At 40.6% G+C, this 17,603-nt stretch overlaps 1 pseudogene; it reads right to left on the minus strand.

Moving 5' to 3' along the window:
• Positions 1–997: 997 nt before the first annotated feature.
• The window catches only part of LOC149180703 (annexin-like protein RJ4), an 89,814-nt pseudogene continuing 73,208 nt past the window's right edge, over positions 998–17,603 (minus strand).

The following is a 17,603-nucleotide window of genomic DNA, read 5'->3' on the forward strand; positions in this document are numbered from 1 at the left end:
GTTATTATCACTATGGAGACTACGACCGGCGTCGAAGACTTTGAGCGATAAGAGGTTTGGACGTATATATGTAAAGTGAGAATTTAATTGTTAAATGATAACACGAATAGCTGCGCCATATCAAGGTAACCACGAGGATAGATAAACTGCATCGTATATATTTGATGGCGAGTTCTAGAAATTAAGGAGCGATTCGATATAAGTTGCAGTAACATATATGGATCGCCAGTCCGTCATGCGGAGGTGGACCGCCGAATAGTGGAATCGTGGAAGCATTAACCACTGCGAGTCTCATTAAGTGGCTGTAGAAGACAGTCCGAGACTGTATTAGCGTGGGAAGCCTTTTGAAATAGTAACTGTGTGCTCGGCTTACAAAGCCTCTCAGAGCCACAGCGTAACAAAGTTCCGAATTTACTAGCCAAATAACGGAACCACAGAAATATTAACCAGTGTATATGGGAGTATCGGTTCTGGAGGAGCGGAAGTCATGGTTTGAGCATCGCCGAACAGCGGGACTGGCGACACATTAGAAGGTTACGTGGAATTGTATAGAGCCGTGGTTTGGTCGAACAATTGCAATTATATATATATATCCATTGACCGAAAGCAGCATAGGGACAGAGATATATATGCGAGCCTGTGGTAAATCGGTGCATATATCCATACAAGCCTATGTTTAGAGTAAGGGCCAGGCTATAACCAGCGGCGATATCAAAGCAAGGGGAAAACATCCTACGAATGTGCGTAGCATTCATTGACATGGAACAACACCAGGCTCGCTGTAATCTTTTGGTCCAGAAACCGAAATGAAAAGGCGGCCCACTCGCCTACAATTTAATAAAAATGTCAAATTCCAAATTTATTTAGAGTCTTTGTATATTGATCTACACAGCTCTCATGATTTTCCATTGGGATCATTACTCGAAAGGAAAAAATAGTCCCTTTTAAGCTGCATCAGATGGTGAAGTTAACAACATGAATTGTGCATTATGTTTATGATCCAGTGAGTCGAGACAACTTTGAAACTACTCAAAGAAAAGTGTCTACAGGTTGTGTGCTTGAAATTATTAAGATTCTAAAGCTCTTCATTTCAGGCATAAATGTTTCAAAAGGCGCCATTCGGATGAATGAGCTTAAGCATGATCTTTGCCTATCAATGTAAGCAAAAAAATCCTGATAGTCTCCAGAGGTTTCAGACGCTATTGCATGTTCCAAAGTCTTGCTGGTCCTCTTAGCATATGCCTCTTTGATATGCTTCATGTCAACTTCCGCACGTGTTACAACCACCCGTGTTAGTGCATCTTCATCTGTCCCGAGTTTTTCTATCGCTAAGCGCAAAACCTTTGTGAAGTGTTTTTCAGGACAACAAATACACTTGATCACAACTCACACTGCATCTTGGAAATCTTCAGCCACGTCTTCTTCGAGGGACTTTTTGTACCGAATATGATATGCTTGCCTCACCATCAATAGTTCAGCCGAAGATCGAGCACTGAAAATTTCTAAAAGCGATATATTCTTTCCATTCCACTTCTTTATTGCATCATGAGATATAACCGCATCACGTTCAGCTGGATCTAGTACCCAAAGGAATACAACTTTCTCAAAGTCACTTGAAAGCTCAGATTCCAATCGCTTCAAGAGATCCTCTTCATACAGTTGAAAATAACTTTGACGGATTACTTTGCGTTGTGCTGCAGTTCTATGTCCTAATATTTGTATGATTGACTTCTCATTTGTGCTCTTTCCAGATATTTTCCTCCATAACTACAACAACTTCCCTACAAACTCTGTTTTTTCTCCTATCTCTGCGAGGCCTTTTACAGGGAGGGGGCTTCTCTTCACCCATCATTAAACTAAGTGATTTACCTGCATTGACAATACTATGCATGTCATTTCTGGTGTTGGTGTCCACGTTGGAAAGCTTCCTGAATGCGTTATGATGCTGCCTGAAATACGTTGAAGCTGCTGTTTTAAATAAGTTCGTATGAGGCCTGAATGGTATACGATCCAATGGTATAGTGATTGGTTTCAAATACACTTTGAATAGTTCGAATTCCATTTGCAACCGAGATTCTGTGCTTCTCTTCCTATAGTTGGATCCGATTTGATTGCTAGTGCCATTCATATGTTTAATGCTTTGCTGAGGTTGACCGCTGTAAATTATAGTTCAAAGAATGCCCATGACATGGTGTTATAATTATTGAAGTTTTGATAACCATCATTTCTGAAGGAGTACTGGAAGGATCCAAACAAGTTTGCAGTTGCTGCTGCCCCAATTGTGGCATTGTATTTAAAACTCATTATAGTGCATTGATTCCTTGATTCCACTGCTGCATAAAGATTTTGGTGAACTGATTGTAATCTTTTATATTGCACATTGATCATTTGCTGACATTTATAAAGGATATTGCTGTGTACTGTGAGTAGATATTACTTTTCTGCATTGAGTAGTAGTTGTGATCAGTTTTTTAAGGTGTAAATCAGACATTGAAGAAAAAATGGCCAGAACCAGTGAAGTATTAAAGTTCCTTAAAACTCTGATATTATCTACTGTTGATGACACATTACAAATCAGCAAAGGATCTCTCTCAGAAATTCAGACATGTCTACAAAATGCACAGGAAAAGATCGATTTTTTGCAGCTTGAATCACAGCTACAGCAAGAAGAGCTACATCAAAATAGACACCATTCTGAACCTGTTTTTGTTCAGAACATTGAGACAACCACCCATCAGCAGCATGTTAATAATGTTACAGTTCATTCAAATAAAGCAGTAGTTGTATATGCAGATGCAGAAACTCAGTCTGCACTTCCCAAGCCCATCATCAGACCTTGGGAACAGCTTGTCCACAACAAGCACAAAACTGGTCTTGGATATGACAAGGACTTGTCCTTTCATATTCTAGACTATGCCAAGCCCATTCAGTTTCAGAGTGCTGGATTCATTCATGACAGTTTAGCTTCAGCTGTTCCAGACTCTGCCCCTCTTCCACAGCAACAACAACAACAAAAACAACAGATCGTGAAATGCCAACACTGTGACCGAGTTGGCCATTTGAAAGATCACTGTTTTGATCTTCATCCATGTAAGCACTGTCATAAAACCAACCATTCTTCACACAGATGCTTCAGAAACAAACGTCCTGCAAGAACAAAGATTCATCTTGGATGGATCGCTTCTTGGCAATGGGCATCAATAGCCAAGAAGATATTCCAAACACATATCAGAACTTGTTCTAGAGTATTGAACAGTCTTGCAGTTGAGTTTTCTCCATCTTCTCACCTTGTACCTGACAGGGGGGGAAATGATGGTCATCTACAAGCTTCAAAGTCACATCAAGCGAGCCTGAGCCACAACCTGCCACACTAGTTTCAGAGTTGTAGCCAGCGACAAAGATGCCCCTGAACATGCCTTCAGTTGGCAATCTGGGACACTTCCTCTAGCAGAAGACTTCAGCTTCTTGCCAGCCTTGGAAGAGTTTCGGGAACAAAATTGAGAACACTTCCTCTAGCAGAAGACACCAGCTTCTAGCCAGCTTTAGAAGAGTTCCAGGAATTGCATTAAGCATTCCAGAGTTGTTGGTCATCCTTAAACCATCACAGGTTGAGACTTCCCTTTTCAGGTTGAAGTTTTACCTTTTATGTGGGGTGAGACCTCCCTTTTATGGTTGAAGGTTTCCCTCTTTAAAACAATAGGATCACTTCCTCTAGCAGAAGACTTCAGCTTCTTGCCAGTTTTGGAAGAGTTCCGGGAACTGCACTAAGCGTTCCAGTGTTGGTGGTCATCCTTAAACCACCGCCCTTTATACCAACATTTCATAGAGCACATTCAGCCTAGTGCTACCATGCATATTTTCACATTTTGTATTACAGCTCTCTTCTTGGACTCATACATAACCCTTCGGATTAAGGGGGGGAATGTTGGACACCTAATCCTAAATGGGTTAGTGTGGAAGCCGAATAGACCAAAGTAGTCCAAGAGACCTTGGGATCTGAAACCCAAGAGTCACATAATGTACTATAAATGTAAATCTCTTGTTAAAAAAAAAATGTATTGCATGTTTTATCTTTCATATTGTGTTTGCTGTCCATGTGTGTTTAATAGGTTCAGACAAAGAGGACATCCACTGCATTAGCTGAGGGAAGCTCCAAAAGAAAGAAAAGAAGGGAATGTGTGAGAAAAGGGGCCAAAAGCAATAAAAAGAAGCCTTTAGCTACTAAAACTGAAAAGAAAAAGGAGCAAGGAGAAAGCTCTTCTGCCTAGAAAGTTGAAAGCTCAAAAATGATTCCTCATGTTAAACCTTTTCCTAAGGTTTACATAAGAACTCAAAGAGGAAAACTTGTAGCTGAAGAGAAATCTAAAGCATAGGTGTTTCCTGAAATTCCAGAAGCAGATGAACATCAATAAGAAGACTAGCCTCTTGATTCTGATGAGGAAATATTGAAGGAAGCACGGTATACAAGAACCAGTAAAAACAAGAAAGAAGAGCTAAAACCAGTTGCTCGAACTAGGAGGAGGCATACTAGGGAAAAGAACAAATACAAATTGAAATCAAAGGCCCTAAATAATACTAGTTTGCTGACTAAAGTAATAGTTATAGAAGAACAACCTACAACGTTGTAGACTGATGATCCCTAAATTGCAGAAATCAGAAGATCCTTGAACAAGAAAAGAGGTAAAGCTCCCATGGAACAGCCATCAAAGCCTTCCAAAGAAGAAAGATCCAAAAAGAAGCACAAAAGAAAGAGACCATAATCAAAGAAGACACAACAAAAATCACAAGGTCTAAATCTGCTAGAATTAACACCAACTTGGATAAGCTTGTAGAGGCTGCAACTCATATAGGATGAAAGGGTATTTTGAAGCATTTTTCTCGAAATTTTGAAGTGGAAACATTATCCTACCGAAAGTTTCAAAGTGTTTCGAGTTTTTTCGCCATTACAGGTATTACCGGAATTTCCGGTAGCACCTTTCACAACAGAAATATACAGCTGTCAACAACAAACCTCCGAGTCAGTTTTGGAAGACAACAAATCATAACGATATGGATAAGAAAGATCATGGATATAAGACAGTTATGAGGTTGTTGAAGGTTGTGTTTAATGAAGAAATATGGTCATTCAATAGGCAAGACCATAAAGAGAAAATTCAACAGCAAAAGGGGCAGCTAGTTAGTTTTCCAGCAGCAAATTGTCATTCTTCCCCTTCTTCTCATCTACACCTATACTTTCTGTTGTAATTCAATGGGAGATGATATTAATGTCTAAAAGACACTCATGTAACAAGAATATAGTGGAACCACTAATTTAGGAGAGTTGGAGTTGGTGCCTCTCTCCCTATATATACCTTTTGTAAATATCATTTCAGGGTTGGATTTTGGTTCACCTGAAGACTCAGTTTAATAAAATATATTTTTCTACACTTCATGCTGGAGGATTTTGTGATTCAAGTCATATCTAATGTGTGGTTTGTTTATCTCCTGTTTTCAACTTTCCGAATTATAAATTTGCAGTAGCTAGTATAATATGCGTGAGAATCATTAAGAGGATCTAATGATGACTTATCTACTATCCAGTTTTCTATAAATTATAATATGTGTTCATGTAGAACTTGCTAGTGAAGGTTTCACAAAGGATTTGTGAGATACTTTATCCTTGTTTTTACTTCCTAATTGTTGTTTTCCTTGTCAAGCATGTTTTAATCTTTTAAATGATAAATTACAACAACTAGTATAGTATGAGTGAGAATCATTAAGAGGATCTAATGATGACTTCTCTACTATCCAATTTGTTGTAAATCATAATATTAGTTTAAGTAGAAATTGTTAGTGAAGGTTTCACAAAGGATTTTTGAAATACTTTATACTTTTTCCTACTTTCTATATGTTATTCTCCTTATCAAAAAACATAGTTTTCTATAAGGCTTTATGTAGTTGAGGTGGCCATCTTAAGATACTCAGTTTTCTTAGGATAAGTATCAGCTACCTGTTGTCCTTCCTCTGCTCCCCTATACTACTCAATTAACCATACAATTTATGCTTGCCACAACTTGCCAAATGCATGGAAGTTAAAGAGGAACTCAATCATTTCAAAACCCCTTCAGAAGCCATCCCACCACTCAAAAAACCTTTTTAGATTTTGAAACGAAATCATGATGTGTAAGGCTTACTCCTTTTGCAATCTAGGAGTAAGTCCTTGCGATAACACCTTGCAAACGCTGACAATTGACTTGTTGAGCATGGAATCCCCTCAAGGCATGTTTTGGGGCTTAAAGCCCAAGTTTTGACCAAATCCTTTGTAAAAGCTCCGCTAATTGTGGGCGCAAAGTCATAATAGAGTCACAGGGCTGTCTGCCCTTGTTTTTGTAACGTAATGTCAGCTTGATAGACCTACCCATGGTCCACGGACCATGGGATTGTATAAATAGAGCGAGACTCTAAGTATAACAGATAGCTAATAGAAATAAGCATGATGAGTCTAAGAGATTGAGTTAAAGTGTAAAGTGTGTCTTTGGGTCGTAGAGTAGGAGAATGCTCTACAGCTGAGTGCGCAGAGGCCTAGTAGTCTACAGCTGAGTGCGCAGGGCAGGTCGAGTCTATAACTGTTGGAAGAATTAATAAAGAGAATTTTACCATATTTCTATGTATATTTTCTTGTTTAATGTATTCTAGGGTATAAATTGCAAGTGTACTGTTTATTTGCTATGCAAACTTATATATATGTGCTATATAAATAAATATAACACAAGGCTTCTATTTATGCGAAGGTAACTAACTAGTGAAGGAAGATAGGTAAGATCTCAGGTGCAACTTAGGGAAATAGTGCAGAGTGTCGCTCAAGAAATGCAGAAGCCCCATAGCCCCTGGTTAGGGTTGTGCGAAGGCATGTATATCAGGGCACGAAGGCCAGGGGAGTGCACGAAGCAATCTGTGTGCAAGGACGAGCAGTTGGACCAGATCAAACCATCAGACATCTCAAGGGTGCGGAAACCTGGTTCTAGCACCCCCCCCATACTACTTCGGGTGAGACCTCAGTCTGCGCTCCGCGGACTGTTGCCAAAAGGGCCAATAGTACAAGGATTTGTTTGGCTAATTAACTTTGAACCTGGGTTAGGCCCTAACAAGCCAACAAATGGTTCCGTTGCTGGGACCGGGATCTGCATAGAGATGTTTGATGTCGTATCATTGGAATCCAACAAAGAAAGGAATTAAAGATTGGTTGGATAGAAATATTCACGAGTTTGCGGCGCAGGAAAACAGGAATCCGTGACTATCAAAGGAAGAGTGGTTAGACTTCTAATTATACACAAAGATCCATGAAATTTTCTTCACATCTTTCCCTACTGAGCTATACGAGTGGATTGCGAAGCTAGCAGATAGCCAAGGAAGGTGTAAGCTTGACAGACCTATTGTGTGGACTCCAGAATTGGTGCGCAGATTGGAAGCATCGAAGGATAAGATTGCGTGCACTGTTGATCACTGGCTCGATTGAATTATAGGAGGATTCATCACTGAGTTAACGGTAGATACTTCAGTCAGCTATAGTGAAGCAGAACGACGCTTGCTCAAAGGGCCGCGAGGTAAGTACGTAAAATATTTTAACACTTGGATTAAAATTCTATTGTGTGAAAAACGAGTTATGTGAATAAATTGATGTTTGGGGCTATGCGAAGTGGGAGAATCTACAGAAACGAAGGTAGTACAAAACTAGAAACTAGCCCCTTGATTTCACCTCTACGACGGCGTGAGGAAGAACTCGCGAAGGTCTCACTAAGAAGTGCGATCAATTTGATAAGGCAGAGGATTTCGTGCATACCACCCCCACCCACACTGCTGTTAGTTTCATCGTCTTCACCCCCATCTTCGCCCATACCACCTTCGCCACCACCGCGAATCAATGTGGCGAGCGCGATAAAGTTGCCAGTGTTCAAGGGAGTAGGGAATGAAGATCCAGACCAATTTTGGTTCATGATAAAAGCTGTATGGGAAGTGCAGGGAGTCACGGATGACAATATAAAGAAAGCAACGTTTGTTATTGCTCTGCAGGATCATGCACTGTCCTGGTACATTAAGCATTCCAATGACAATCTGAATGCAAGGATCGTAGATATTCAAACTACACTAAACAAAGAATTTAGTAGACCAAAGTCAGAGGCAGAGTCGATCATTGGATTCAAGGAAATCAAAATTCTACCAGGCGAGACCCCTTGGGACTTGGATCAGAGACTGAAGTGCACAAGTCGTGAAGCTAACATGACGTTGACGGATGGACAACACCACGAATGGTTTGTAGCATCGTTAACGCCGCATCTAAGGAATGCGCTATCATAACAGAGGCTAACAACTCAGGCTGAGGCCTTGGAGGTCGCAATGAGATTGCACAAGACTCCGATATAGGATCCCAACCTAGGAGTTCAGCAGATTGACATGCAGTTGAAAAATTTGTGCCTTGAAATGCAGAGTTTGAAACAAGACAGGATAGCTCGCCTAGAAGTGCGCGATGAGGTATGGTGCGTAAAGTGCAAGGGTAAGGGACATGATAAGGACCACTGCCTAGTGTTCATGAATTACCTCATAGGGGGAGGATCAATGCCATTGAGACCGAGACACAAGCAGGACCGAACACGACACCTGCATTATGGTGCGCGATTTTCTAGATAGGAGGAAAGAATGCTACAGATAACTGCCATTTATTGCAGAAGTACAAGAAGAATTCACAGCAGTTGTTCTGTAATTTCTATAGAATAGTGGTACATGAGGAGTGTACCTGTAGAAGTTATGAGTTGATGATGGATCAGACTCCTACCTATAGAGTTTAGACCAAAACGAGGCCCCTTGACCCGAACGCAGGGATGGTGCGAACCAGATTTCAGGGGCACAGACGAGGCCGAGGTGGAGGAGGACCAAGAAGAGGTCGTGGATAGCTGATATGTTACAATTACGAAGGGCCAAGACATTATGCCTGTGATTGTATGAATCCAATGCGGCTGTCATGCTTGTATTGTACATTGTTTGATCACAAGACAGAGGATTGTCCCACGCTGATAGCAAGGTTGCACGATAAAGGAGCACTCCAACCTCCCCCGATTCAGAACCTGCAAATGATGAGGTCTGAGCTGTGCAAGGAAGACCCTAATGTAAATATTGTGCTCCGAAGTGGAATTACAACAGGGGATGACAAAGGTAAGTAGCCTGAAGAAAGTACTTGGGTCCGCAAGGCTCCAACGAAGGAACCAGAGTTTGATTTGGAGCATGCTAAGGAAACCTTCATGGAAGCCAAGAGGAGCTTCACTGATGCCTCCACTTCAGGAAGTAAAGGTAGACCAGAGCCAAAAATGGACCCATCAATGCTCACATCGTTCCTGGAAACATGCGTGAAGCTGTTGCGTGACAACAAGGCTGAAAGGGGTTGCAGGAACTCATAAATAGATGCACTGGGACTGCACTAGGAGAACGACGCGTAGTCTGGAAGCTCGGAAAACACACTACATGAACAGGAAGGGAGATGAGATTGACCGCGCAGATTGGAGAAGATGAGATGGAGCAAGTGATTCTGGATCTAGGATTGGACGTGAACGTCCTGCCGAAGCAAACATGGGAATGCATGGGGAGGCCTACACTGCAATGGTGTTCTATCCAACTGTGAATGGCGAACCAACAAAATATCCTACCTATGGGGAGATTGCAGGGAATCATAGTGGATATTGAAGGAGAAAGAGCACTAGTAGATTTCAAAGTAATAGAGATTGTTGATGACAACAATCCCTATCCCGTGCTATTAGGAATAGATTGGGCCACTGACATGAATGGGGTGATCAATTTGAAGAAGTGTAAGATGATTTTTGAGAAGAATTCTCTGCGCGTAGTTGTACCTTTGGACCATGTAGAAGGATCGCGCTACACAGTGCTGGTGCGCGACTACGATAGCGATGACGACCTGGAATGCATCTACAAGATAACCGCACAAGAGAAAGACTAGGTGAATTTGACCTCGGATGGATGAATCTCATGGGAATGTGAAAGCTCCTGCACATCGGATTTTGATGAGGAAATAGAACAATGGTAGAACTGGTTACACGAGGTAACCACACTAAACTGTAACTTGATGACGAGATCGTTGCACTGCGTATCGACAGAGGTAAGGGATCTACCTACGTATGATGGGTTAAGTGAGGTGGATGGCTTCCTGAATAGATTTGAAAGTGAAGTACCGGAACAACAACGTTTCGAAGCTTTGAAATGGGTACTACGGGCTATGCCCGCAAGGTGGTGGGGTATGAACCAAAGAATTTCTTAGGACTTGCACGAATGTAGAAGGATGATGCGTATGCGGTTTGGGAAGCCTCAGATGTGGTTAAAAGACAAGTATGATGGATGAGATGATCCATGCGCGCACCTCGCCAAATGGACAAAAGTCTATGGAGAAGAGCCACAACCTGAGTGGGTGCACCTGTTCTGTCATACCCTGGATATTATACCCATGAACTGGTATATAGAGACAAAGCTCCACCATGGAACGAGTGAATGGGATATCTTGTGCGAAGGATTCCTGTTAACCTTCAGGTTTGAGGATCGTTTGGTGGGATACTGTTGATGATGCGCTACAAGCAGTAAAAGAAACTATCTTTAAAATACCCCAGGAGCTGATAGAAGTGCTTCAACCTGAATGGGCATCCCAGCTGAGCTACACGCTAGAGTGTTACAACGTGAATAATGAAGAAGATGACGAAGATCTGCAAAAAGTTAACATTCTAGAAACGGAAGGCTATCTCGAGGTTCAAGGGCCATTGATTGAAGACCTTGACATAACCACGCTGGTAAAGACAAAGCAGGTGAACATTGGTATGGAATCCGAACGTAAGTATGCAACGCTCGATGACTACTGGGGTGACATGATGGTGGATAAGTTCGTTGAGTTACTTCACGAGTACTAGGACTTATTCCCGACCAATATCACGGAATTAAAAGGGATCGTTGGCGATTTAGGGATGATGAATATCACCTTAAAACCTCACGCGAAGCCGGTTAAGCAGAGGCCTTACCGCTTGAATCCAAAGTACAAAGAGAAGGTCCACATTGAACTAGAAAAAATGCTCACAGCTGGAATCATTGAGCCAGTAGAAGAATCCGACTGGGTAAGGCCTATGGTAGTGCAGGAAAAGGAGCAGAAGGGCAAGATAAGAATATACGTGGACCTCAAGAAATTGAATGATGCATGTGTGCACGACCCATTCCCAACGCCGTTCACAGATGAAGTATTGGAAAATGTCGGCGGACAAGAAGCATATTCCTTTACTGATGTGTTCTCAGGGTAGCACTAGATAAAAATCACACTAGAAGATAGGAGCAAGGCCACCTTTGCGACTGAGTGGGGTTGCTTTCAATACACCATTATGCTGTTTGGGTTGAAGAACGCGCTGGCCATATTTTTGCGCATAGTTGTTGTATCATTCAAAGAATATATCCACAAATTCCTGGAGGTCTATCTGGATGATTGGACTGTATTTGGATTGGTTAAGCACCATGTAGTGAGCTTACGCTTGATGCTGGATACTTGCCGACGACACCAAATCACGCTGAACCTCAAGAAGTGTACATTCCTCATTCCCTTTGGGAACCTGTTGGGGCATGTGGTATGCAAACAGGGACTGATGGTTAACCCCGCGAAGATTGCAATAATTCTGAATTTGGAAGCATCACGAAGTGTTAAACAGCTGCATGCTACCCTGGGACATATGGGGTACTACAGGAAGTTCATCAAAAGCTATGCCAAGATCACTGCGCCAATGGAGAAACTGTTGAAAAAGGATGTCATGTTCTGCTGGAATGATGATTGCATGAAGAACCTGAATGTACTAAAAGAGAAATTGGCCTTCGCGCCAATCCTGGTCTTCCCAAAATGGGATGTGGAGTTCCATGTCCATGTTGATGCGTCATGTATAGCACTGGAAGTGGTACTAACACAGGAGGGTGGAGAGGGCTTGGATCACCCTATTGCGTTTGCGAGTTGTAGGTTGTCTAAAGTAGAAAAGAACTATTCCACATCTGAACACAAGGGGTTGGCTATGGTGTACGCGCTCCAAAAACACTGACACTATTTTCTAGGGGGACACTTCAAGATGTATACAGACCATTCCACGCTAAAATACTTGGTCAATAAGCCTGTGTTGGGGGGGCGCATATGTAGATGGCTCTTATTGTTCCAAGAATATGACTTTGAGGTCGTGGTGAAGCCTGGATGCCTGAACGCAGGACCAGATCACTTGTCGCGCATTGAGACAGGAGAGGAACCTACTAGTTTGGAGGAAGGATTACCTGACGCACAACTCTTTGCTGTGCGCGTAGTGGATGGACACTTTGAAGATATAATCCACTTTCTGACAATGGGGACTGTGTCAAAGGAATACTCCGTCCAACAGAAGAAGGAACTAGTGGTGCGTAGGGTAGATTTTTTAGTCATCACGGGGCACCTATATAAGACGGGCAATGATGAGGTACGACTGAGGTATGTACCTGAATTTGAACGAAGTCAAATCCTCGCAGAAGCACATGGGGGTGCTGCAGGAGGACACTATGCAGGGCAAGCGACTGCGCAAAAGATTCTCCGTGTAGGGTTGTGGTGGCCAACCCTTCATCAGGATTCAAAAGCACACTGTAAGGCCTGTGATATATGTCAAAGGATAGGTAAACCATCACAAAGGGACAAGATGCCTTTGAATCCACAAATTACTTTGCAGTCCTTTGAAAAATGGGCAATCGAATTTGTAGGACCTATCAAACCTCAGGGAAAGACGGGCGCGTGATACATTATCACCGCAATAGAGTACCTAACTCGTTGGGCAGAAGTGAAATTGGTCAAAGACTACACAGCCACCACGGCTATGAAGTTTTTATTTGAACACGTGTTGACTTGATTTGGATGTCCGAAAATCTTGATGAGCGATCGCGGTACACATTTCCTGAACGAAACCATTAGCGCACTAACAAAAGAGTTTGAGGTGTATCATCAAAAAAGCACACCATATCACCGACAAGCCAATGGGACAGAAGAAGCATTTAACAAAATACTGGAGACTGCGCTGGCCAAAGTATACAACGCACAACGGATTGATTGGGACCTGCGCGTCCCTGTAGTACTATGGGCTTATAGGAAAACGTGCAAGAAACTGACGGGCCAAACACCTTTCCGATTGGTTTATGGTGTGGAAGCTACCATGCCAATGGAGTATATTGTGCCTAGTCTGCACATAGCAGTGCTCACAAGTATGACAGACCGCGAAGCTCTGGAAGAGCGGCTCGCGCAGTTGGAAGAACTTGAAGAGGAACAGTTCCTGGCTAGCTTCCATCAGCAGGTACAAAAGCAGTGTGAGAAGGCCTGGCACAATCGCCATATTAAGTTGCTGACCTTCAAGGTAAATGATTTAGTGTTGCTGTACCACAGTAATTTTGATAAATTCCCAGGAAAGTTCAGAATGCATGAGTTGGGATCATACGTGGTTAAGGAGGTCATAGACGGAGGCGCAGTACAGCTGATGAAACTAAATGGAGAGCCTTTCCTAGGAAAAGTGAATGGCAGCTGATGTAAGCCCTACATGGGTGGCCTGACTATCTGACTAGCCGACAGACACACAGTCTTTGTGCTCCAAGTAGCTGGACAAAGGCGCAGGACTATAAACAAATGCAGGGGATGCAGGAACAGGTCTAGGGAGGCAGTTCCGACACCGTGGTCTCGGAACAACGCATACAGGAGATCCATCACGTAGCCGCTCACTGCGGTGCCAAACTTGCAACAGTTCGGACAGAGTGGGAGGGACTCTGCGCGGAGATCTCCGCCCTAATAGGGTGACTCAAAGGTGAGTCACGATGTTTGTGTTGGGGGCCTGTTGGGCATGGAATCCCCCCAAGGCATGTTTTGGGGCTTAAAGCCTAAGTTTTGACCAAATCCTTTGTAAATGCTTCGCGAATTGTGGGCGCAGAGCGCGAAGTCATAATAGAGTCATAGGGTTGTCTGCCCTTGTTTTTGTAACGTAACGTCGACTTGATAGATGTACCCACGGTCCGCGGACCATGGGATTGTATAAATAGAGTGAGGCTCTAAGTATAGCATATAGCTAATAGAAAAGAAGCATGATGAGTCTAAGAGATTGAGTCAAAGTGTAAAGTGTGTCTTTGGGTCCTAGAGTAGGAGAAGGCTCTGCAGCTGAGTGCGCAGAGGCCTAGTAGTCCACAGTTGAGTGCGCGAACCCCTACATTTGAGTGCGCAGGGAAAGTTGAGTCTGTAATCGTTGGAAGAATTAATAAAGAGAAGTTCACCATATTTCTGTGTATCTTTTCCTGTTTAATGTATTCTTGGGTATAAATTGCAAGTGTATTGTTTATTTGCTACGCGAACTTATATATATGTGCTATATAAATAAATATAACACAAGGCTTCTATTTACTCAAAGGTAACTAACTAGTGAAGGAAGATAGGTAAGATCTCAGGTGAAACTTAGGGAAATAGTGCAGAGCGCCGTTCCAGTAGCGTGGAAGGCCCATAGCCCCTGGTTAGGGCTTGGCGAAGGCAAGTATATCAGGGCACGAAGCAACCTGCATGCACGAATGAGAAGTTGGACTGGATCAAACCCTTAGACATCTCAAGGGTGCAGAAACTTGGTTCCAGCACCCCCCCATACTACTTCGGGTGAGACCCCAGTCCACACTTCGCGGATTATTGCCGAAAGGGCCAGTAGTACAGGGATTTGTTTGGCTAATTAACTCCAAACCTGGGTCAGACCCCAACAAGCCAACATGACTTATGGCATTCCTTAAGTCAACGGTAAGAAATGAATCTCCCCTAATCTATAATGGCATGATTTGCTACGAAACAAATTTCTCAAAGGTCATTAGTAATTTTTTTCATATAACAAAATATCAAAATATATTTTTCACTTAATTAATGTTACTAGTAAAAGTTAAATGATGATAATACCTTCATGAAATTATGAAAATCATGTTTTTAAAATCCTATCACATGTCCATCAACTGTAAAATATTTTTCCAATGATGACCCATAGCCAATAGGTGTACTCATTAAACGAATGACTTTTTTTAGTTTTCTCATCTCTTTTTTTTTTTTTTCAAAATCCATGGAGCTTCTGCATATGTTTCCTTTTCCTTGTTTGGATACCAATGTCCTCTATCAAATTTGGTATGTGAAAGATAAATATTTCTCCTTGAAGACAAGGTGTCCTTTTCTTTTCCCGATATATCTTGAAATATAGAATATGGGATATTTTTTAAGATGTGCATGGGATCTAATAAGTGATTTATTAAAAGATCCTTCCAGTAAGGGAGATCATAAAATATTGATTTCCTTTTCATTCTTTTTGGGATATTAACTACAAGTTGTTATGGTTCTTCAATTGAGTCACCCTGATCAAAAAAATGCTCCCAAGATTTTGATTATGTATCTTCATACTTATTAAGCCAATCACTTGGACCCATAATCAGGGGAGGGCCTCTATTTTCAACTTTTCCATCAAATTGATTCTTATAGAAATTTCTAAACTTATGATCTGGCAGTAGAAAAAACATTTTGTTTGCATAAATAAACTTATGGAGATCTTTAGAATAATGCCCTTGAAATTGTTTTGCACATATTGGACATGAAACATCCCCTTTGTTTGAAGCCCTATAATTCAATAAGTAATGTTAAAAACATCAAAATAATAGTATAAACGTAAGTATGAAAGTTGGGATGAAAATAAATTATGATTGTAAATAGATAAATATTTTATCTTACTAGAACAAACACCAAGTCCTAGGAAATCACGAATAGTCCAATATAGCACACCATACAACATGAAGGACTTATTTGATGGAGGACGTGATTTTTCATACATCCTTATGCCTTTCCATAACAATTTCATCTCATCAATAAAAGGTGCAATATAAACATCCATTTTTTTTACTTGATGTTTTCCTAGAATAATGAGAGTCAATATAAGGTTATCCTTTCTAACAGTCATCCATGGGGGAATATTGTATACTATCAATTCGACTGACAAAAAACTATAATTTCAGCTTAGGAAAGAGGACGGTCACACTCCATAAATTGCAAGACCAAACCTAATACTAAGGGGTTCATCTTTGAACTTTTTTGGCCATTTTTCCTCTATATGTTTCATTACTTTAGAGTTAGATGAAATTTGCATGAATCCATATTTACTTCTATTCTTTGTATGCCGGTCCATGAATTGTGTAAGTGAGTTGTAACGAATCATTCATTGAAGTCTAGGTATAATTGACATGTGCCATAAAAATTTCTTTGGAACTGTACGACCTTGTATATTTATATGATATCTCTTCTCTTTTAATACAAGGCATTCTACCTTGTCTTGATATTCATCTATGTATAAAATGCAATCATCTTTACATGAATGAATTTGTTTATGTTCAATCCCCAACTCAACCAACAATTGACACACTTCTCTGCAAGTTGATGGAAACACATTCTCTTAAGGAAATATTGTACTTTTTAGTGCCCTATAAGATTTCCTAAGATTAAATCAATTGAATGTTTGACTTATGATGAACACGATTGATATGTCAATCTAACTAGGACTGTTTATATACAATATATGGTTTTAAAATCCCGTTAAATAAATATAAATGAACTTGATGAATTTAACGAATTACGTACACCAATTGACAATTCAAAGTAAGAAATATATTTCAACTCACTTTAGTAGGGTAGTGAATCCTTTGTCTGACCAACCAAATAGTGGCTTTATTTCTAATAATGGTAATGTGCATGCAATTTTTGAGGTTATACTTTCACTTGATCTGAACACGGGTGTCTTATCTTCTTGCTTGATTGAGTCTTATAGGTTGTTATCATCAATATTACGTTGGTGGTAATTACCCCTGTTATCATCATTACTTTCAACCATATGATCAATATTGTCATCACTGTTTCCATCCATAAATAAACCTATAAGAATTTCATTCAATACTTCTTCATGCATTGCATTTTAACTATCATCATCATCATTAAGGCTAGGGGGAATGCCATCAATGTATGCTAATCTCATCACTCTTCAAATTTCTCGGTTAGTAGTGTTCTCATATATCTTTCTCTTTTCAACCTAGTATGGTTTAAAGATGGCTTGGATCATCCCGTCCAAATATTAATAACCTGGTTTTGATCTTGGGTATAATAAATATCTTTTACTTATCAAAAAACACAAGCATTATTTAATTTTAGTCAACAATTGGATAAACCATAAATGTATCAATTTCCAAGAAATATAATCAAACATGTCTTAACAAATAATATATATATATATATATATATATATCTATATATATATATATATATATATATATATATATATATATATATATATATATATATATATATATATATATATATCTTGAATAATGGAACATTATTTTATAGACTACCCTTTTTTTTATAGAATAATTTAAAATAAAACATAATTTTTACAACATAGTTTATAAAACGCCAGTCCACACTCATTGATTATGCTTTGGTTTTCTGCCCTTAATAACATCCTTAGGGAGACCTTGTTCTTCCCTTTTCTTTTGCTCAAGAG

Source organism: Pinus tabuliformis, chromosome 3_2, assembly GCF_031772625.1.
Source record: "Pinus tabuliformis cultivar Carrire ecotype Pingquan chromosome 3_2, CPIR1, whole genome shotgun sequence".
Taxonomy (NCBI): Eukaryota; Viridiplantae; Streptophyta; class Pinopsida; order Pinales; family Pinaceae; genus Pinus; species Pinus tabuliformis.